The sequence below is a fragment of the Amblyomma americanum genome, chromosome 8 (assembly GCF_052857255.1).
Source record: "Amblyomma americanum isolate KBUSLIRL-KWMA chromosome 8, ASM5285725v1, whole genome shotgun sequence".
Taxonomy (NCBI): domain Eukaryota; kingdom Metazoa; phylum Arthropoda; class Arachnida; order Ixodida; family Ixodidae; genus Amblyomma; species Amblyomma americanum.
In genome coordinates, this window is record NC_135504.1 from 68,341,668 (window position 1) to 68,364,050 (window position 22,383).

At 47.9% G+C, this 22,383-nt stretch overlaps 1 long non-coding RNA gene across 1 annotated transcript; it reads left to right on the top strand.

Annotated features, from left to right (window-relative positions):
* The first annotated feature begins 18,085 nt into the window (after positions 1 to 18,085).
* On the top strand, positions 18,086 to 20,398 carry LOC144100861 (uncharacterized). Its single transcript, XR_013307874.1, has 3 exons — positions 18,086 to 18,206; positions 19,944 to 19,990; positions 20,319 to 20,398. It is a non-coding gene; the product is annotated as an uncharacterized LOC144100861 (long non-coding RNA).
* Positions 20,399 to 22,383: the final 1,985 nt, after the last annotated feature.

Genomic DNA, 22,383 nt, shown 5'->3' on the forward strand with positions numbered 1-22,383 from the left:
TCACATGGTATGCTGAGGTGCTGAAACGGTTCAAATGCATCACTTAATAAATCCAGGATAGGCACGTCGTCTGCTCTACTGAAATCCGGAAATGTTGAATAAGTTAGTTTTGAGGAAGGAATAGAACATGGGATCGAAACAAGAACAGCGTTATGATCGGATATCCCCTCGACGACTTCGCATGTAAAATTCGTCGAGAAAAGGGAAGAGCTTAAAAACACCAGATTAAGTATTGCGGAAGACCTCGTGGACTTATCAACTATCTGTTTTAATCCAAATGACAAAGAGAAATTGACAAGTTCATTACTGATTGCAATGTCTTGACCAGTAATGGATAATGTATGCCATTGAATTCCGGGAAGATTGAAGTCTCCTAGGATAATTATATTTGGATTGTTGATATGATGAGAATGCAAGAAGTTACTTAAAGAATGCACGTGGTCTACGGAAGTGCCTGGTGGTCGATACACCGCACCGATAACAAATGATTTGTTACCTACGTAAAGTTTGCACCAAGTTGACTCTATTTCGACAGGGACCGAAATTTCAACAAATTTCAGATTAGACTTAATGAAGAGAGCGACACCGCCTCCTTTCCCATGCTGCCTGTCCGCCCTAATTACAACGAAACCTGGAGGAGTTATTTCAGAGTCAATTATACCATCATGTAGCCACGTTTCGGTGACCGCAATGGCATCAGGCGAATGAGTTAGGATTAAAGAGATAAAATTTGGAAGCTTGTTTACTAAACTTCTTTCATTTCACGAAGGTTGGCGGCGGTGTCCCGTCAGTCAGAATCTGCGGGTGGCTTGGCAGCAGTAGCATTAGCAGAAGCAGTGTCCGGGGGCGTTGATTTCGAATCTTTGACCAAACTTTTCTCAACATCATCCCAGTTGTACCGCACGCTATCAATAAACACGTGGTCATAACGCAAATGAACCTTCGAGCCACTGTCACGATAAGATTGCGTTGCATCCCATATTTTTTTCCGGATCAATAGAACGTGAGCAGAGAAATCCTCGGATAAGCTAATGCCTTATTGAGTCGCTCAGTCAGTCCATTTGTTTGAGGATGGTAGGCAGTGGTTCGACGGTGACTGGTGCCACTGAGACACATAACTTCCTTAGTAAGGGCTGATGTAAAAGTCGTGCCTCGATCACTTAAAACGACTGCAGGGGCACCGTGACGATGGACAATGTTAAGGTTGAAAAAGTTCTCAATTTCGGCATCGGTGCCGCAGGGAAGGGCTTTCGTCTCATAATGCCGGGTGAGGCAGTCGGTGGCAACTATAATGTACCTGTTGTCCAATGATGAAGTCGGAAATGGTCCCAGCAAGTCCATGCCGACCTGGTGGAAAGAGATTCGAGTCGGATCAATGGGTTTCAATAGGCGCGGAAGGCTTCACAGCTGGTGTCGTCCGACGTTGGCACTCGCGACAAGACTTAACGTAGTGCTGGACAACTGTAGCAAGCTGAGGCCAGTAATACTTCTGTCGTATCCGCTCCAACGTGCGAAAAAAGCCGAGGTGGCCGGAGGAAGGGTCGTCGTGGCATGCTTGCAGAACTTCGTCTCGAAGCACCATTGGGACCACAACCAGGTACGGAGCGTCCGTGGGGCCATAGTTTCTCTTGTAGAAGATGCCACCGCGCAAGCAGAACGACGGTAGCCCGCGTGTGAAGGAGCGGGGCGGCGACGAGGTGCGACATTCGATGTACTCTATGAGGGGTCGTATCTCGGCGTCAGCTCGCTGTTGTTGAGCAAGGACGGACGTGGTTAAAGCGCCAAGAAAAGCGGTATCATCTTCCGTGTCAGTAATGGTGTACAGAGGATGAGCACCGGACAGGCAGTCTGCGTCACTGTGTGTGTTGCCAGACTTGTACACGATGGTAACATCGAATTCTTGCACGCGGAGACTCCAACACGCCAGCCTCCTCGATGGATCTTTAAGGTTCGCAAACCAACAAAGCGAGTGGTGACAACAAGGCACTCCTTTTCCGTGGTAGAATAATTCGCTTCAGATCGCGACAGAGTGCGGCTTTCAAGCAATCACGCGCTCAACACCATCTTGCCACTGATCGAGGATTTCACCCAGACCAGCGTTGCTGGCATCGGTGTGTAGTTCTGTGTCCGCCTCTTCGTCGAAGTGGCCAAGAATGGGCGTAGTTTGGAGACGGTTCTTGGGGTCGTCGAAGGCCGTCTGCGGTTTTTGGGCCCAAATGAAAGGTTGGTCGTCCTTTGTCAAGCGAGTTAGAGGCTCGGCTATTCCGGAGAAGTCTTGCACAAAACGTAGGTAATAGGCGCGGAGACGCGAAAAACGGCGCACAGCACGCTTATCAGTGGGGGTCGGAAACGCAGAGACGGCAGCCGTCTTGTCAGGGCCAGGGCTAACACCTTCAGCGCTCACAATATGGCCCAGGAACTTCAGCCGCTGGAACGCAAAGTGACATTTCTCTGGTTTGAGCGAGAGGCCAGCCGATCGTAAGGCCTCCAGTACTGCACTCAAGCGCTTGATATCCTCGTCGTAGGTGGCAGAAAAAATGACATCATCAAGGTAGACGAGGCAGGACTGCCATTTGAGGCCAACGAGGACAGTGTCCATCATTTTTTGAAAGGTGGCAAGAGCGGAACACAAGCCGAAGGGGAGCGCCTTGAACTCGTACAACCTGTTAGGAGTAACGAACGCTGCCTTCTCGCGGTCCCTTTCATCTGCCTCAATCTGCCAGTAGCCACTGCGGAGGTCAAGAGAAGAAAAATAGCGGGCATGACGCAACCGGTCGAAACAGTCATCGATTCGAGGTAACGGGTAAACGTCCTTTTTGGTAATTTTTTAAACTCTTCGATAGTGGACACAAAATCTCAGTGTCCCGTCCTTTTTGGCGACCAGCACCACGGGCGAAGCCTTGGGCCTGTACACGGCTGTATGACATCATCCTGGCGCATTTCGTCCACCTGCAGTCGTGTCGCCTCACGTTCTCTCGCCTACACTCAATAGGGGTGTTGACAAATAGGCCGCTCACTGTCATCCATTATGATGCGATGTTTCGTTATTGACGTCTGCCTGACCTTAGAGGTGGTCGCAAAGCAATCTTGAAAAGAGTCAAGGATGGTTTGCAAGTGGCGATGCTGATCAGTGTTCAAATCAGGGTTCACGTCAGCCTTAACTGTACGACTTGGTCCTCCGGGAGGGGTGTCCCTCGATGTTGAAAACGCGCTGTGCGTGGCGGGCTAGCTAATTTCATCGAAATTGGCGATGGCTATATTTTTCGCCAAGTCGCGGTATTCGGCGCTTAAGTTCGTAACTAGAAGCTCAGTTCGCTGGTTCTACAAGGCAACTACACCCCGTGCGATGCAGACTTGTTGGCTCAGAAGTAAAGACAAGTTTGCTTCTGCGATTCTGTTGGACGCACGTGGGTTGTCGCAGTCCACCGTAACAAATAAGCTGGCACGGGGTGGTAAAGTGACGTGGTCGCTGGAGACGCGAAAAATGGGTCTTCCTGGCGCACTGTCGTCGGCTACGGTGCATGGGGCGGAGAATGTCACCATGTCTTCGCAGAGGTCGATGACAGCCCCATTTTCGCGAATAAAATCGAGACCGAGGATGAGGTCCATGGAGAACTCAGCCAGCACAGCGAAGCTACCAGTGAAGATGATATCGCGAATCTCGATCCTAGCGGTGCAGACTCCGAGCGGCATCACCACGTGACTGCCAGCGGTCCGAATTTGTGTTCCGTCCCAGGTTGTCAGCACTTTTCGCAAGAGGGTAGCAAGACCGCGACTCATAACTGAGAAATCTGCGCCGGTATCGAAGAGGGCAGTCACATGGTGGTTGTCAGCGAGTACTGGTATTTCGGCTGAAACAACCTCATTTTCTGGAATGCGCGCAGTGGAGGGTTCCGGAGAGGAGGGTTGAGGTGTTCGTAGAAATGGGGCGTCGAACAGAGGCTGTTCTGGGCGTCGGAAGGGAGTCGGAGCAGCTGGAAGACCGGGTTGAAGGGTCAAGTCGGTGAGCGGGGGATCTTCTTCGAATTGCGGAGCAACGGCGGCCCTAACCCCAGAGGTCGCCGTTTTCAGCTTTCCCGGCGGGGACTAGGGACTGCCGGATGGACGGCTGGCGACCTGGGGAAGAGAACCGACGGGGCGACGGCGACCTGGACGGGCGCTGAGCCGAAGGCGCAGGGGGGACTCTGTCTGACAGGTACTGCTCGATGTCACGGGGTCGTTCACCAAAGCGTGGCCGGGGTGCGTCTGGTGAAAACCCTCGCAGGCCCATCCGACGATACGGGCAGTGGCCCAATATGTGGCCCACTTCATCGCAGTGGAAGCACAGGGTCCGGTTGTTCGATGTGCGCCACGCGTTTGCTTTTCTGAGGAGTGGTCGTGCGTCGGAGAGGTTAGGCGAAGTCGAAAAGCGTTGATGCGGCACAGAAGGAGCAGGGAAGCAAAACGCCGGTGGTGCTGACGCAGAGCTGCGCAACGCTTCACTGTACGCCATGATATACGGCTCGGCCAGCGGCTGGGGACAGGCCATTGACTGAACCGCTCGACGGACTTCGTCGCGAATGACATCCGAGATGGCTCCGACGGCCGGGTGTTGCTCGACAGGGCGAAGCGTCTGTAGCTCCTCGCGCACAATGCTCCCGAGAAACTCACGGAGCGCCTCACTCTCGGTTCCAAGCAGCGGCATGTTGGCGTCCATAGCAGTTATAGTCGCCGGACGGCCGTAATGCTCGAACCTATGCTGCAAGCCGCTCTCCATGCCTCCCGAGAAAAGTCAGCCACTGTGCTAGGAGGGTCACGCACAAGTCCTACGAAAAGCTGCTCTTTCACTCCTCGCATAAGATGACTTATCTTCTTCGTTCCCGACATGGATCTGCGCGGTTGAGGACCCGCGTCATGTCTTCTACGAACACGGCGAAGCTCATTTGGCCGCTGCGCTCAGGACTGCAGGGCGACTTCAGCTCGCTCCTTCCGTTCGTTGCTGCCGAAGGTCTCGAGAAACTGTTGCCTGAAGTCTTGCCAGGTGTGGATAGCGGATTCGTGGTTTTCAAACCCCGTCTTGGCGGAGTCTTCCAGGGCAAAATAGACATTGCGTAGCTTGCGGTCCTCGTCCCACAGATTTAACGCAGTGACTCGGTCGTAGCTGGGCAACCAGTCTTCCACGGCCTGGAACTTGTCGCCACGAAACGACGTGGGAGTGCGAGGCGCATGAAGAGGCAGCGGTGGGGAAACTGACGGCATTGTGGGTGCTCTGAGTTGTCGAAGTTGACGTCATTGCGCGAGGTCGTGCCGTCAGGGGTCGTAACTCATGATGTAAGCCTCGTAAGCGTCGGCTTGCCTTGTGAACAGGTGTCGTGTCCACTGGGTGTAGCTGGGCGTCGTCGGAGGCTCCCGGGAGCTCTTCGTGCATTGGCAAAATCGCCCAGCACCTGCAACAGAATGTCACCGAAAGCCGGCAGAAGGGGCAGAAGGGCACACTAGGAATAGCCAAGCTGACACACTCAGCGAACGAACGGACGAGCCGGGGAAGACAAAGAAGACCAGCGGGTGCTGTCCCCCCGCATGGCAGCGCCAGTAAATGACTACTGGCGCACCATGTGACTTGCGGGTTTAAAGCAGACAGCTTTGGTTCTAGACTCTTTGATTGGGCTTCTGGCAATAACTAGATCTGCAACAATTCCGGATTGCCTACGTTTGTTCGCAGTCAATGCCGCTGTGCCTTGGATTTAACTTTTTCCTCCCCAGGAGTCTCTGTTATGTCTTGGGCGCCTGTTGACTGTGCAACAAACAGTGATCATCTACCGTTTAGTTTCAAGTTTGCGTGTAAATTAACTCTTCCTGAGCGACATCAGCGCACGTTAATAAATTACAATTGGTTTAAAGACACGCTAAAATCAGCCCTCCAAATCACTTCAGACACTCGCGCTCAGAGAAGTGCCGAAAGCAAGGCTGCACATCTATGCTCAGTACTGGACCATGCAAGGCAAAAGTCTGAATTTTTTGTTAAGAGAACAAAGGGTGCAATCGCGAACAATTGGTGGAATGCTGAGTGCACGCGTGCATATAGACGACGGAAAGCAGCTTAGAAGAAACTTCTCATCAATCAATGCCCAAAAATTGGCTGGATTATAAGTATGTTGCAGCAACATTTGAGCGCACTGTCGCCCGTGCAAAGGAGGAGTATAATACAAATCATTATGATTTCCTTTCCCAATCAGGAAGTAAACGAGCTTTGGTTAATTTCATGAGGCGCAACAAGGTGATTCCTCCGACTGCCAACATTGAATCCCTCGTTCAGTCCCCTGCTGACATCGCAAAGGCCTTAGAAGATATTGCGTGTGGCCTAGAGCTTCGCTTTACATCTGCTTTACCTTCTCTTACTATATTCACATGCACCTCAAGTGATTTCACTGAGGTCTCTATGCCTGAGCTGTCGCAAATTGTTTTGCGCTTATCCCCAGCGGCTCCTGGCCCCGATAAGGTCACTTCCTCTATGATCAAAATTTTGTTCAATGAATCTCCTGCAGACCTGTTGGCTCTAATTAACCATTCTATTAAAGGTCCTTGGATACCGCATGAGTGGCGTCTTGCTGAAATAGTTCCATTGCTTAGAAAGCAAGGGGAGGGCTTAACTTTAGACAATATACGCCCTATTTCGTTAACATCGAACCTAGTGAAATTAGTGGAAAGGGTCCTTCTCAGCTGTGTCATGTCATTCATTTCAGAAAATGCTGTATTGAATCCATGCCAAATTGGTTTCAGGCCAGGTTGTTCAATTTGGTGTGCTCATACTGACCTTGACAGTCGTATTAAATTAGCTCGCAATAGAAAAAAGTTTACTGCGCTTGTCACCTTGGATGTCAGTAAAGCATACGACAGCGTGGAGCACACGACTCTTTTACTAAGATTACAGGAACTCAACTTCCCAAGCTATTTTGTAGCCTGGATTTCTGTTTTTTGGAAAATAGAGAATTTTACTGCTGCCAAAATGGTGTTTCCTCAAGGAGATTTCCACAGACAAGAGGTGTTCCGCAAGGATCAGTTCTCTCACCAGTTCTTTTTAACATTTTTCTAAGGTCAATTCCATGCATTCAAAATGTGAAAACTTATGTCTACGCCAACGATATTGCATTTTTTGCATCAGCAGGTGACATTCACACTCTTTATCGAACCCTGCAAAATTACCTCAATGTTCTTGACAACTGGCTAGGAAGAATTCATCTGTCACTTAATGTGAAGAAATGCACATTGTTAGTATTTCCAGTTTCTGTTCCTGTAAATATCGGCTTGGTCTATAGAAATAACATAATACCTCAAGTTCAGACGGTGAAGTATCTCGGTGTAATATACGACTCTACTCTCTCCTTGCGGCCACATATTGAGCAAGTTTCTGCAAAAGGTGTTCGGGCCATTGGCATCCTGCGCAGGCTTTGTAGTGCTAGGTCAGGCATGAGAAGGCATACGCTTCTGAAGATTTATAAAATGTACGTCCGCCCAATTTTGGAGTTCGGGTGTGTTTTATTCTCAGGAGCTCCTGCCTATAAACTTCGCCCTCTTGTGCTTTTGGAGCGTCAGGCGTTGCGCCTTCGTCTGGGGCTTCCAAAATATACCGCCAATGCTGTTCTGCACTTTGAGGCGCGAATGCCTTCGTTATCAGCTAGGTTTCGCCTTTTAACAGTTCAAACATTCTTGAAATTGTGCGATTCACCTCTTCACGCTTCCAGTATAATATTTCTTAATCAACCTTCCGCCTTTTTTTGTGCTGCCTGGTCTCGATTTCATACCCCGCAGATATGTTACGTGCAGTCCCTCCTTGATCGCATAAATATTCATTTCACAGATGTCTGCCAAATATATAGCAACCCCTCATCTGTCAACATTGAATTCGATGACATTTTCCCATCGAATGCAAAGCTGCAGCCCTTCCCGCTTCTTCAGGGTCTATTGCAAGACCACCTAAGGTCCTTTCCCTCTCATGTTCTTATTGCTACCGATGCCTCGCAGGATCGCGAAAAGGCAGGTGTGGGAATTTTTTCGCTTTCACTGGATTGGTCTTCTTCTCTCCGTCTTCCTGACTTCACTCCAGTTTTTCTGGCTGAATTATTAGCAGTAATCTTAGCCTTACGAAAATTAGAATCTACCATTTCCCTGGTCGTGGTTATGACAGACTCTCTGCCCATTTGCTCTTCCTTATCCTTACCCACTGACTCTCGGCCATTACCCCTCTTTAAGTTCCTGATTTTGCTCCATCTAAATTCGGTAAGGTTGCTTTGGGTACCCGGTCACATGGGCTTTCACTTAAATGAGGTTGCAGATTTCTTAGCAAGAGCCTCTCTCAGCGGCCCAATTGTTGATGTCCTGCCATCGTGTGCATATACAGCAGCGGTGAGGTTTCGCAGCTACACAATATTTAGGAATGCTGCCTCGGCTCTTACATCATCTCCCGAATATCAGCTTCTTCTGCATCCTTGGAGTAGCAAAGACTGGCGCTCACGCAGACTAGAGGTCTCTTTCACGCGCTTGCGTTGCCGGGTTCCCCTTCTAAATTTCTACCTTCACAGATCTGGCCTGGCAGCTTCCCCACTGTGCCCTTTTTGTGCCGAACCTGAGACAATAGATCACTTCCTGCTGTTCTGCAGCCGATTTTCTCATTTGAGGAAGCGTCTTTTGCAAATTCCATTTCATCAACTGGGCTTGCCTGTGTCTTCCGCGGTTGTTCTTTCCTTTGGCGCTTCTTTGCTTGGACGAAGCGACAGGAGTGTGCGCTCTGCTGTGCAAAATTTTCTTCAAGAAACGCAGCGACTCCCATTCTAATTTCATTTCCCCGCCCTTAGTCAGTACGACATTGCAACATTACAGGCATTGTGTACTATTATGCACATTAAGCAATTGTCCCGTCTTCGATCTCCAAGTTAACTGGACCCCTTTCCTTCCCTCTTCCAATCTATCAGACTACATACCATTACCACTCCTTTTCCCGTCAAAACTTTCCTGTATCCAGTAAATAACCGTCTGTATCTTTGGCCACTCTCCCGTAGTGGGTATGTGCCAGCAACGTCTGAGGCCTTCCTTCCTTCCTTCCTTCCTTCCTTCCTTCCTTCCTTCCTAAATGGCTAACACTGTGGCAATATGTGTTCGGGTGGTGCGGTTGGCTGGCAACATTGCCAGGAACATTGCCAGCTATTCATTGCCGAGGAGCACTCACGTTAGACTGATGGTTCCTTAGTTTGCATGTGGGTGAAACTCGAGTCAGTCGCATGGAGCAACAGCGTTGTGCTGCAGCTCGGGTGAAGGACGCAGCGACTTAACGAGCGACCATAGCTCGCAAGCGAGAAGAGCGGTGAAGGAGGCAAGAGCCTTCGCTTCAGGGTGAACGTTCGTTGCCGGGGCAGTGGGTTTAAACGAAGCGTAAACCGCGTGCGAACTCCCGTGGTGAGGGTGTGCGAATTCCAATACTTCCGTGAAAGACGTGGAAGGGGGGTGGGGATCCTCAAGTACTAGTGGTCGGGAAGAACGCGGCAATTAACAGCGCCAGAACGCTAAAAATCATCTGCCTGGGGCCGCCGCTGTGGCTCGGTGGTTCTCGTGCTCATCTGCTAACCCGACAGACGCAGGTTGGATCCTGGCCGCGGTGCTCGCATTTCGATGACGGCGAAATTCTAGATGCACGTGTACTGTGCGATGTCGCATATTGAAAAAGCCCAGGTGATCTAAGTTATCCGGAGCCCTCCATTTCGACCTTCCTCATACCCTGAGTCGCCTTGGGGCGTTGAACCTTATAAACCGAATAAAATCATCTGCCTGGAGTAGCAGGTCTTCATTTTTGTAACCCAGCCTGATGGACTAGCTGAATCATAAATTCCAAAACATCATCCGATGAGAATGATTCGCAAGAGCACAGCATAAAAGCCGCTAGCGACCATATTCCGCATTACCACGAATGTGTAATAGCAGCATAAATTCTTCATCACGTGCCTTAAAATGCCCCCCGCTCTACCACGGTTTTTTTAGTTTTTCATAATTAGTCTTACTAGAAAGCATTCCGTCGTCACGGTTGGCGAGAGCTTATCGTTATGCTAATCTACAAGCAGGGCTCGTGTGGCGTCACGTGTAGCCAAAAAATCGGTCTATTTCAGCAGACTTGTGAAGTGGTTGCGTACTAGGACAACGCTTATGAAGATCATGCTTTGACTCCCGCGCAGAAACATTTTCGTAATCCATAAAAGCGCTTGGCGAGCGACAGTAACGAAGAGTCAGAAGGGAAACAACAGGGATGAGACTGAAGGGCGAGAAGGAGCTTCCCGCGAGTCTGTATAGCCGGTCACAGCGGAGTCAGACGGGGCAGTTCTTTGTTGTAGAGCAGTCAGGGGTCGATTCACTGGCTGCGAAGTAGTGTCTTCCATTGCCACTTGAGTTAGATAGGGGACGCCCGTTTTCCCTATAAAGGCGATCTGCTGCGCCTGTCAAAGCTAGGGTGACTCTTGAACGTACTGAAGTTGGTTTGCATAGGATAAGGCTGGCGTATTGAGTGCATGTTCGCAAAGAAAATGAAAGGAACAGCAGTGGGAAAATGCACAATGCAACTTGTTTTTAAAATAATCATTTGCACCCGGAGGATTAGAAGAAACGGGGTCTGTCTGCCCCTCCGCCATTCATATATTCTTTCCTCTGTCTCACCATCTTTCCTTTCAATAAATTACTTTCTCTCTTCTCTCCTCTGTTTGTTCATTTGTATTTCAATTTGTCGAGACTAGTTGTAATCCTATTTTCAAGAACAAAACGGCGTTAGTTAAAGCCGATTTGTTGCCTTTTATGTTCGTCAATACAATTCAAAGGAAGCTTTGTTAGCTCATTCAAGCAAAACTTGTACAAAATATTTGGACCGATAGCCTACATGGGTAGTATCCGGTGCAATACAAAATAAGACATTTGAGGAGCCGAATTATGAATTGTGTAAACTAAGATTTAAACACGATACAAACCGCGAATCAACACGAAATCATCCTATGCTGAGTCGAATACGAAACAAAGCATTTGGGAAGCGACATGAGTAACGTGCGAAACAACATTTGAACGAAATGCACATGATGAATTCAAACAAAACGTATATAGCGAAATCTTGTCCTTACTTGCTCGTGCAGGCAATATACCTTCGAAGAGAGCTTAAAATTTCTCTAAAGATTTATTTGCATTGGCAATGGATTACAGACCATCGTAGGAATGAACTCAATTGATCTATCACCGTATATATTGTTACGAATTGGAAAGATAAAATTACCGTTAGCAGTATGTCTTGCTTTCCGAACAGGCAAAATGACTAAGCTGAATGGGAGAGGAGAATTAGTTTTAATATACTGTTTAATAGAAGGGAAACATTATAGTCACGCAAATCAGAAAATTTTAATTCTCGAATTCCTTCATAGTCTTTTAGACGCACTGCTTTCCACATGTGCACGTACCGAGGTACGATGCGTGCCGCTTTCCTAACGCAGTCCACCTCCATTGCCTTCACACGCGCCTACTTGCACGCAGCGACCACATCTGAAGACCACCGGGTTGCCTGAAATGCCTGCGTCGCGTGTGGACGCCTCCGGCACGGCGACCGGTGACCTCGAGGGTTGAGTGAGTGATGCTTCCTTCTGCACGCAAGGAAATCGCCAGTGGTGGCTCGACGTCATGCTCGGTGTCCGGCCGACCGGAAGTTGTTTGTTGCATGAGAGTCACAGCATAGCGCGATACGCGATCCGCTACCGTCATCCGCTTCCTCTGGGCACCACTACACACGCGCTGATTGGTTTCGAGGCTGCAGGCATGTACGCAGCGGACGGGAACGTGGCGCCATCTACCGCCCTCCTGACGTTCTACTCGCGCGCAGTGGTGCCCAGCGTAAGCGGTTCACGTTTGCGGATCGCGCTACACTTAACTCCCTATTATTTCGACTACTGCGTTCCTCTTTCGATACACGCGAAATACCACACCCTCCTTTTGCTCAGGTTCCAGGCACATGAACGGACTTTGAACCTGTGAAAATGAACTCACTCTTCCTATAGCCTGCCGAGTTGTTTTCCTACTTGCAGCACAATCGGATTACATGAAGTTACTTCGCGCGTGACGTAACTATGTCCCGGGTTTTTATTGGGAGCGTTGTGCTTGGCCTATACATTTGAGAAACACTGTTCCCACTACGAGTTATTGATCAATTCGCTCTCGCCCTACCATAGCCTTGCCGTCCCGGTTAGCTCAGTTGGTAGAGCGGCTGCTCCGGTGAAGCGGTGGTGCCGGCTTCGAAGCCCGCACGAGGACGAATTTATCGTTAAGTACGAAGTATCTGTAAATAAAACCTGTATCCCTTGCCTATGCAGCGCTGCGCTCGGGTGGATATCAATGAGGAATTACTTCGTTATTACAAATATAATCCGGCTTTGGGGATTACCCTAAACATTTGACCAACACTGTTCCCAGTTTGAGTTATTGATCAATTCGCTCTCTCACTATCTAAAGCTTGCCGTCCCGGCTAGCTCAGTTTGTAGAGCGACTGATACGGTGTAGCTGTGGTCCCTGCTTCCAAGCACGGAACAGGAAGAATTTTCTTTAACTACGAATTTTCTGAGAAAGTTCTCCTTTGTAGCCGCTTAAAGCGAAAGCTTCACTGGCTGCGAACTTACGATTTCATTGTGGCTGTGCTTCAAGGGAGGCACATTACATCACAACGCGCGCCTCGCCGCGGATATATCTCTGCCTCGCGCGCGCACTCCCTTGTCACTACTGCGCATGCACCACTAGTACCACCGAGCCACAGATGTTCTGGCCCTGCGCAGCGCCTGCGCCTTTCCTCAAAATCCAACTTTCAATTTTCAAATTTTTCTTACTTCTTTCTCTCCCCCTTTATTCCTTCCCTTAAGGCGTGGTTCGGGTGTCCAGTGAGGTCGGTGAGACAGTTACTGTGCCATTTCCTTTCTTTAAAAATCAAACAAAACAAGTGAGCCGACGCCGTTCATAGAGTTCAAGGGCGCACAACCAGCTCCGTGGGTCAGTGAAGACCTCAGTCTCGCTTTTATGTACGTGGCATTGGTTCCCAACTGAAAAAAACTGCTTTGATTGCGTTCCGCGCACTCGATAAGCAGCGCGCCCTCCCTGCCACCCTGAGAGGTGGCTTGCACCTATTGCTGCAGTTCCGCGTGTCCACCGCAACGCTGTCAGCGCTAATGCATTCAGTCCACATTACTCTCACCACCGCCACATGTATCAAAGCAGGAATGAGGCGTCCACATATCCAGGGAGCCAGTTATGCACCCTTCCTTTGCGCAAAGATATCGCCATTTAGAACATTGCCAACGCCAACGCCAATGAACACAGTTAACGCCGACATCTTTCGTTTTGTATATCCTGGTTTAGTTGAGCTAATCCACATTATTTCAGACCACTGCTGCTGGTCGTTTCGTTTAAAAACCCTGAGGAGAGAGAAGGAGAGATAAGTCGCAGCAGTTCGTCACCAATCGCAAGTCACCGATACGTTCGAATATACTTCAGCAGCACATTCACACACTGCATCGCCAGTGTATCAACTGCGGCGCAACGCTGGTGGCGTTCCTCACCTGGTACACCAGATGTCCTCGGGTGGGACAGCGAGACCGGCTGATGCGTCTGCGTCGCAGCTGACACCTACGCGGCAAAAGCGCTGCATACGCTGGAAGCGTATAAGGCACGCCACCAGCGTTGCGGCGCAGTTGATACAATGGCGATGCAGTGTGTGAATGTGCTGCTGAAGTATATTCGAACTTATTACACTTGCGATTGGTGACGAGCTGCTGCGTCTGATCCCTCCTTCTTTCCTCATGGTTTTTAAAGCGAAAATTTACTACTTCCTTCCGCAGCTTGTTCGGCGTGTTTCACAAGTACCTGACGTCGCCGAGCTGCAGCTGTGCCGATACCAATACAGAGCGGGAGCTTTAAAAGCAAAATAAACGCGCATAACTGGTCCCTTGGGACGGTGGACACCTCTGTCATGCTTTAAGCAACGTGGCGGTGGTGTCAGATGTGCGCTGCATGTGTTGGCATTGACAACGTTGTGGCAGAAATGCGCCAAACCGCGCGACATAGGCACATGGAGGGAACGGATGACAACTGTATCATCGCGAAGCCTGTCCCCACTAGGTCTTGATGGCTGCCCACAGAAGTCCGGTTGGGCGTTCCCAGTGTGGGGCCTCATGGGGTTGGCTTGCATAGTACCCCATACGTTCTCTATGGGGTTCTCCTGCCACGGTGATGCTACGTCTTTTTGCACGCCACAGAAGCTGCAGAAGAGGCACCTGCTACAGTTACATGCCGCTTAAGTAGTTTAGATGCGTTCATATTATAAAAATATGGGGTGGTTGCAAGCCCACTACATGCTTATTGATTTGGTATTGTCTGTGCGTTCAGAAGTTGAATAGAGATATGTGATAGAAATGCACCGCACCAAGAACGTCTGTCGTGCCCTGGCACCCATACACGCTTTGCTGTCATCCCAGCTTTGAATGAGAAAGAACATGAACGCTCAAATGTATGCAGCTTACTAATCTAATTGAGCAACTCACTGAGACGCGTCGCTGCTGTTTCGACGGCATTTCTCTACTGATATTCGTGCTATTCGTGCTTTCATTGAAATAGACGTTGCATGCAATGAGGAATTCGCAATTCAAGTAACGCTTGCCGCTTCGTGTCCGGAGGCCTCGCGCTCTGTTTTACCTCAATTTTATTTCACCTTCTCGTATTTTAGCTAAGCTGTACGCTAACGTTTCCTTGCGCAGGTCGACTTCCTTCGAAGGCCACCCTTGTCGGGTGAAATACTGGCGTCGCGTGTGGACCACTTCCCCAACGAAGACGGTCCTCTCGGTCTTCATTTCACCACACTGGGCAGGTGAGCGATCGTTAGTGCATGGGTGGAAGTTTAGAGGGGAACTTTGTATCTAGCCAAACAGTAGAAAATATGATTGCGTTTTAACGTAGTCAAACCAAGCAGACGTGCGAAAACATGTGTTAATTATTCGCATCTTATTTCTGGCATCTCCACGTGAGCGCAACGCGGTTCCGCCCACATGCTGAATGCTGTATATGCAAGACGTATAATGCCAGCTGTCCCCACTTGTAAACCTTTGGAGCCGCCGAAAGGAACGACAGCTTTTATCACACAGTCCTGACACAAAAGAACCTTGCGTCCCAGGCTTGCCCGACGTTAAAGCGGGAAGAGGACCAGGAAAGCTGCGAAGGTCGCTGACTACATGCAGCAGAAGCTCTATGATGTTGCCAAGCATCCGGCTGAATGGCCAGTTGTTGTCTACTGTGTCTGAATTTCTGAAGCCCTGAGCTGCCTACTTGAATTTTCCAGCTCAATTCTTTGGGTCTCAATCTGATGTGGGGAGACAACAAGGACGGTACAATCAATGTCATTTCTTTTTCAGGACGATCTACAGCAGTTATCATCACAGCCTCCCTAGCATTGTTTACCTTTGCAGAACTAAGGAAGGAGGAGGGGGGGGGGAAATGGAGGGGAGACTTCAGCTTCGCCTTAAAGGTATGACGCGATAGCGTAATGGGTTGATTTCTATATATGCAGAGGTTCTCTACTTTACATACATAGGTCCCTGGGAGTCCTCATAATCCTCCTGGCGCACCGGTGTGGCGGTTAAGTGGTGCGCCACTGCCCTGTGATGACAGGTGCTCCCAACATAGGATCATGTGCGACCCAGGTTGCTCTACCCAAGCGACCAATGATCAACATCCACCTGTCCCTGTGGGCAGGTTTGCATGACGGCGCAAGGTCCCGGGACTTAGGTGGGCCACCTGCCTCCTAGGTTGCTCTCTGGACACCACCAGACAGAATCATGGTCGTGATTTCTCGCTCACAACGCCGACAGCGCCTACGCCAACATCGGATTTTCTAAGTAGCAGGGCCTTTAATGCTGCCACCCTAATAAGTAACGACAAATAAAATGAGGTGCAAGTCAAGGTCTGAGTCTTCGTTCCAACGTCGCTCGATGGTCTGGAAGACAATGTGAAGCGCCACTGTATTGTAAAGTGCTCTCTCCCTGACCATGCTGGCTAGCATTCAATACACACGTTCCTTCTTCGGTGCTTGCTCGGTATTCGTGGCAGTGTGCATTGTTTGGGACCGGTCGGTGCAGAGAAAAATTGGCCAGACAGTATCTGCTTCAGCGTAGCGCTTGAGCTCCATATTTAAAATTAGAGGCATCGCATAAAGAGATTTTACTTTTTCTTAACTTTGAGTGCTTTTGAGGAGCCTTTCCGATAACATATCACATGCCCTGACCGCAGTGTATTATGCGCCAAACTGGTTAGTGAGATATGAAAGCCTCAACGACCTATGCTTCTGCACCATGCATTGCTGTAATGTAAATACCTGTCCTTTGAAGTCTGTAATGCGGTTATGAAGTATTAATACTTCATTCAAACCAGAGATATAATACAAGACGCGGACACGCGAAGGACGTCGTCCTATAGCAGCGACAAACTACGTTGCTGTCACACATAGCTTTTGTTAAAATTTTGTGAATCCTCATAAGTGCTTTCGACCACAGCTCTGTCGCACTGACAACACATCGACTACCACTTATGCAATAAAATCATATTTTTGTTAACAGAAGCTACGTAAAATAACCGCGATATATTTTCTATAACTGGCAGCTTCTCTTGACGCTTCCAGCAGAAGCTGCCAGACCGAGAGGCTTGAAATAAGCACTCATTACGATGCTTTATTCGAGGCTTTAATCTACTTAAGAACATCATTGGATGACTGGGAAAGGATGCGAAATATATACATAAATGAATCCGTGTTAGCGCACGAATTTGACAAGCGCCGTGATTCTACGCTATAGTCATTGTAAAACACATTTTCTTAAATATAAGTATACATACATAAAGTTCATATCCAAAGTCCTTTTAACTCCAGACTGTGACAGATAGGTGCGTCTAGCAAAATATTTGCTTACACAACTGTACGGATTTTAAGGTACCTTTGCAGATCACTACAAACCTCAATTTCTCAGAATTCACTACAGAGAGGTCATCGACATTGTCGTCCTCGAGAGGCTCTGTTGCTCTCCCGTTTAAGGTCCTTAGTACTTGCTCTGCTGGTAGTTTTATGACATTTGTCTCACTGCTTCTTGACTTTGATGCACGGAGATTTCTTCCGCACAACTTTATAAAACGGGATAAAATTTAAAATAAAAAGAGCTGGCAACAACTTTCCCTGCTTTGCAGATTAAAGTACGATTCATACTCATCAGCCATGTTAAAATTGTTCACCTAATGTTTGCTCTCGCAAATATCTCTTGGCGCAAGTACCAAGAAAAACGCTATGAACCGTCGGCTGCTGATCCGGAGTACCCGGTTTCTGCCCCGACCGTGGCGACCGCGTTTCTATGGAGGCGAAACGCTAAGGAGCCCGTGTGCTTTACGATTTCAGTGCATGTAAAGATCCCCACGTGGTCACAAATATTCCGGAGCCCTCCACTACGGCAGCTCTTTCTTCCTTTCTTCTTTCAATTCCTCCTTTATTCCTTCCCCGGGTTAGCCTGGGTTAACCTCCTAGGTGAAATGCAGTAGGGTATTCCTGCTTGATCTTAGGTGCACCCGGTCAAATATTTGACTGGCTCGATTTTCGCATCCCTAATTACATCTTGTAAAAGACATCTCTCGGCTAAACCACTTACATTCTCATGCTATAATTTGACGCGTATGGTGACATTTTATTGGCTTTTTCCCTTTACACTCCATTTTTTTCTTACTACAAGTCGTTTACCCAAAGTAAGCGCGATTGCACCTCCAGAACGGTTGTTATGTATGCGTAGTTATTGCTCTCGGCGACTGACATGAAAGAAGCAATTTTGATCCCGGCCTCAGTGGTCGAATTTCGATGCAGGCGAAATGCTAGAGGCCCCGTGCACTGTGCGATGTAAACGCACATTAAAGAAGCGCAGGTGGTCGAAATTTCCGGAGCCCTTCACTACGCCGTTCCTCGTTCATATGTTTCTTCTATAATAAGTTTGCTTAACCGCCTTTCTGATGTCACCTCTCCACAGGGAACGCAACGAGTGGGCTGAAAGTGTCCGCTTCTTGCAACACCAGCAGTGTTTTTCTCGCGTGGGTGACTGCTTGTGCGCAAGCAACGGCCTCCAATATGCCTGTGGCGAAAAGCACAAAACTGTGAGGTACGTTACCTTGTAATATCAGAGACAAATGTCTCTAGGCCACTCGCAAGGTTACTTAGGCCCATAGGCGCCAAGTTTTTCGACGACCAGATCATTTCGCTGCCATAGATTAAAGAAATTAATTTTTTCTTTCATATCCGCAAGTGTGGTCTTGATCATACTCATTTTTGGCTCATGTGTCGTAGATATTTTGCCCGCGAATGTAGTTGTTCACATAAAAGGCCGAGTGTACGACGTCACTTATAGCACAGGCGTCGCTTAGAGAAGTCAACGCCACATTTTACAATATATATAAAGGACCGGAAGTGAATTCTGATCTCTGGCTGAAGAAAATGAATTAGCCGCCTCTTCGCGGGACTTACATTTCATGCATGTCGCCGTGTGAGCCATAGATATACGTCGATATCTTTGCTAGTGAAAGATGCGCTCTTTGCATTTGTCGCGCAAATCTCTGGGTTGCTGTCTTCTGCGCAATGGGAATTCTTTTATGGCATTTACCTTTTGATTTCTCGTTATGGTAAAGTAGAAATTCGTGAAATTACAAAATTTATCTTATTGACATTTACCTTTTGAATTCTCGTTATGGTAAATTGGAAATTCGTGAAATTACAGAATTTATCTTATTGTCCTTTCGACGAAGTTTAGAGGAGATCGCTGGCAACTGATATATTCCTGCCCTCTGTAGTGCCATCGTCGAAGCTCTGAAAAAATGCCTTTTTGGAGCTTATGACGCTATGCAAACAGCCTCATCCGTGAGCTTCTCCGGAGCCGCCCTTGAAGAATCAACAGTCATACACTGGTTACTCCACACATATAGCTCAGTCCGTCCCACAAAGGCATTTAACACTTTCAGCGGGTTGAGTGGCAAACCACAATTTTGCTGACCTGTTGTCAGCTCAGAAGCCTTAGATATCTCACCACTTCGGTGACTCCTACATGCTCTGCAGAGACATCACTGCACTCATCTTTCGAATCGAGGTAGTGAAGCTTAGAAACCGACTTGTCCTCAGTTTGTTCAGGATACCTTGCGGTAGTGTCCTTGTGCCATTTAGCCGCAGCTTCCAGGATGTCTCGTACAGTGCAAGCAGTAGTCGTGCCGAGCCGAAGCATAAGGGCGCCTACAGAGTTAAGCCTTAGTCGCTGGAATGGTATTATGAAGTGAACTCTCCAGCATTTTGATTGTCCTGAAGCAATGCGAGTAATCAAGCAGTGGCACCTTCATTCTTTCTGAATAAAGAATAAAGAGTGCTGCATTTAGTTGTGGCAAGTCGAGCTCTCTGGTGCAAATATTTTGAAAATTAGAAAATTGTAAGCCATTTTTATCGAACTGTTGAAGTTAATGGTCCATTATTTTGGTATGTAGCAAAATCTTTTAAAGTGTTTCTATCAACCGCATCGAACAGTGAAGGCTGCCGCAGAGAACCATCGGGGAACGCTTTTGACGATAACAAAAACGTGAATCGAAATAAAATACATGACTGCTGTCGGATGATCTGCGAATATATTCATTGTTATCGGATAATATTTCATTATATTAAAAAATTGCGTTCATAAATTATTTCCCGCTCAAAAATCATTTTGTCTAGAATTGCTGAGAATGGGATGTTCCTAAAAAAGTAGGTGTAGAGAAAACCCCGACAGAGAGGTCCCCCCTCCCTCTTCTAAAGTGTTACTCGCGTGTCACGTGGTGCACGTAGTCTGAATCGCCATTGATCGCCGTGTTTCGGTTCACTGCAGGCAACTCTTCCTCTCTCACGTCAGGCTCACGGATACAGCTCTTCCAGGTAAGAAGACGGTTGGCCACAGTGGGTACATGCCACTTCGGCGAGCGTTGTTTCCTTGCTGTAGCATGTTTTACACGTTTATGACAGCAACCGCTACTTGTGTACTGTGCGATGTCAGAGTTTGTTAAGGAATCCTAGGTGGTCGATATTTCCGGAGCCTTTCAGTACGGCGTCCCTCATAGCCTGAGTCACTTTGGGACGTTAAACCCCGATAAACAAATAACCACTTCTTACTTTATATCGCGTTCTCTTTTGAAACTGTGGCTCGGTAACTGTCGTAGTGGTAGTACTGCAAACAGTCCGCTGCAGTACTGGTTTCCGCGCGCAGGTGGGCTGGCGTCGAGATACACCCGGTTATGTGGAATGTCTGCGCCGATTCTGGATGCGTGCTTCGTTCCGAACAAGGTAAGCCATCGCTAGGGGACATTGAACGAAGAATGAATTTACCTCGCCCTATCGGCAAATGGAAAACTCACGTATTCCACACTCTTGAACACTTTGTGCCTTCAGCGCCGTCAGGTGTCTTCAATCTCTTGTGGTTTTCCTCGTGTTGGTTAGGTAGTTAACGGTATTTTTTAGCCGCAAGGACGAAATTACAAATTCATTTTGGGCGCCAAACCGGTCCAGCATGAAAATTTTTCATTTTCAAACTCCAGATATCGCGATAGCTTGAACGGACTTAAAACCAAAACGGCGCAGGTGGTGCTTCGGCCATCAGTGCGTGGCCCCCGGCAGGGTCACTCCAGAAGTACTTCTATTCCGTGGTAATATCTCAAACCCCAAGTATCAGGTGGGCTAGAAAGCCCTGCCCGTTTTCTAGAAGCACGTCTTCTCTGGAATGGTGAAAAGGTTTTCTGTACCTGTATTTCTTGCGCTGGCTCAATATTAAGCAATCCCCAAAACCGCAAACCGCCTAGTCAGCACTAAATCTCGAAAAGCCCTGACATGCAGAGCCTTCTGGATCGTTTTCGTCACCTGAGTGCAAACATTCCTGACAGCCTAAGCCATTAAGCAGGGGCTATGGCTAAAAACATCAAATTGTGAGGCTTTGTAGAGGCCAGTTATCATAGCGTATTGCCCAATATCTTCCGAGGTACCGTTAGCTCCGACTCTGGTTACTGCACGAAATTCCTCGCCATCAGTGGAAAACCTTGCTTGTCGACTAGGTTGTCGCGTCCCTTGTAGAAGTCCGACCTATTCCAAACTAGATGGTACAGATGAGCACAGCATATACAGCCGCGGTATGGACAACACATGACAACGTCTACATTACTCTCATGACGCCAGCGAAGACCGGTAGGCCTTTTACGTATGATGTCTTGTGTGTAGGCGACGTCGTCGTTGTAATTCTAAAACTGCAAATAGCATTCAAGTATGCTGAGACCTAGGGAGCAACTTCAAACTCTCATGCAGTTCATATAATTTCAGAGCCTAAAGCTTAGGCGTTCCTCATAGGCCATTATATAGGATTTCAGAATTTTTCATGAAATGAAATTTAGTTCGTGTGTACATCATGTAATAGGCAGACGCGTGATGTTCAGGGTCTATTCTATTTCATTAATTAAGTAGTTATGCACGTCTGCATAACTTCTAATGGCTATTCATTCTGGCTCGTTGTTTTGTTTTCGAAGACTCTGAGAATAAATATAACGGTGGAAGGGTTTTCCCTCCAACATGGCAGACACTGAACTTTGTTGGAGGAGGAGGAACAAGCTTTATTAGTCATGTGACAAAAAAGGGCAGCGGCAGTCAGACTCCTGCTGCTACGCTTTCATAACAGGCGCCAGGAAATAAGTCTACTTGCCAAAGTACCCGACATTGACCCCGCAATGATAGACTGATTTTTTTATCGAGCTTGAAACAAAACGGAAACATCGAAAAGATACATCCTAGTACAATACTTCGCTTTAAAGGGACAATTTCAGAATTTCAAGGAATTTTATAATATACTGTCGTAAGACGCTTTCTACCACAGAAGTGCAGTGGTGCTATTCAAAGGAAGAAAATTAAAACGCAGCTGTGTATCACCACTACAACTTCTGCTGTCTATTGTGTTGTATTAAAAGCATTAGAGCATCAAAAAGAACATTACCAACAATTGCATGGTTCTACTCTCAGCACAAGGCTTCGGAAATTTAGTCTAACCGGCAATAGGAGACATCATAATAATTATTACACTAGAGAAAACTGACTAGACCTGGGCCAGTTTTTGATAATGGTAATGAGAGATATGACTATCAGTTGCATCAGTTCGCCACTGAACAAGATGCTCCATGGATATTTCATAATTCTAGAGATTAATAAATTTTGCTCCGTGTGACCGGCAACCAATGATAAAGTATACAATGTACGCCTTGTGATCTCCCTGTTAGATATATAGAAGTCATGCACAT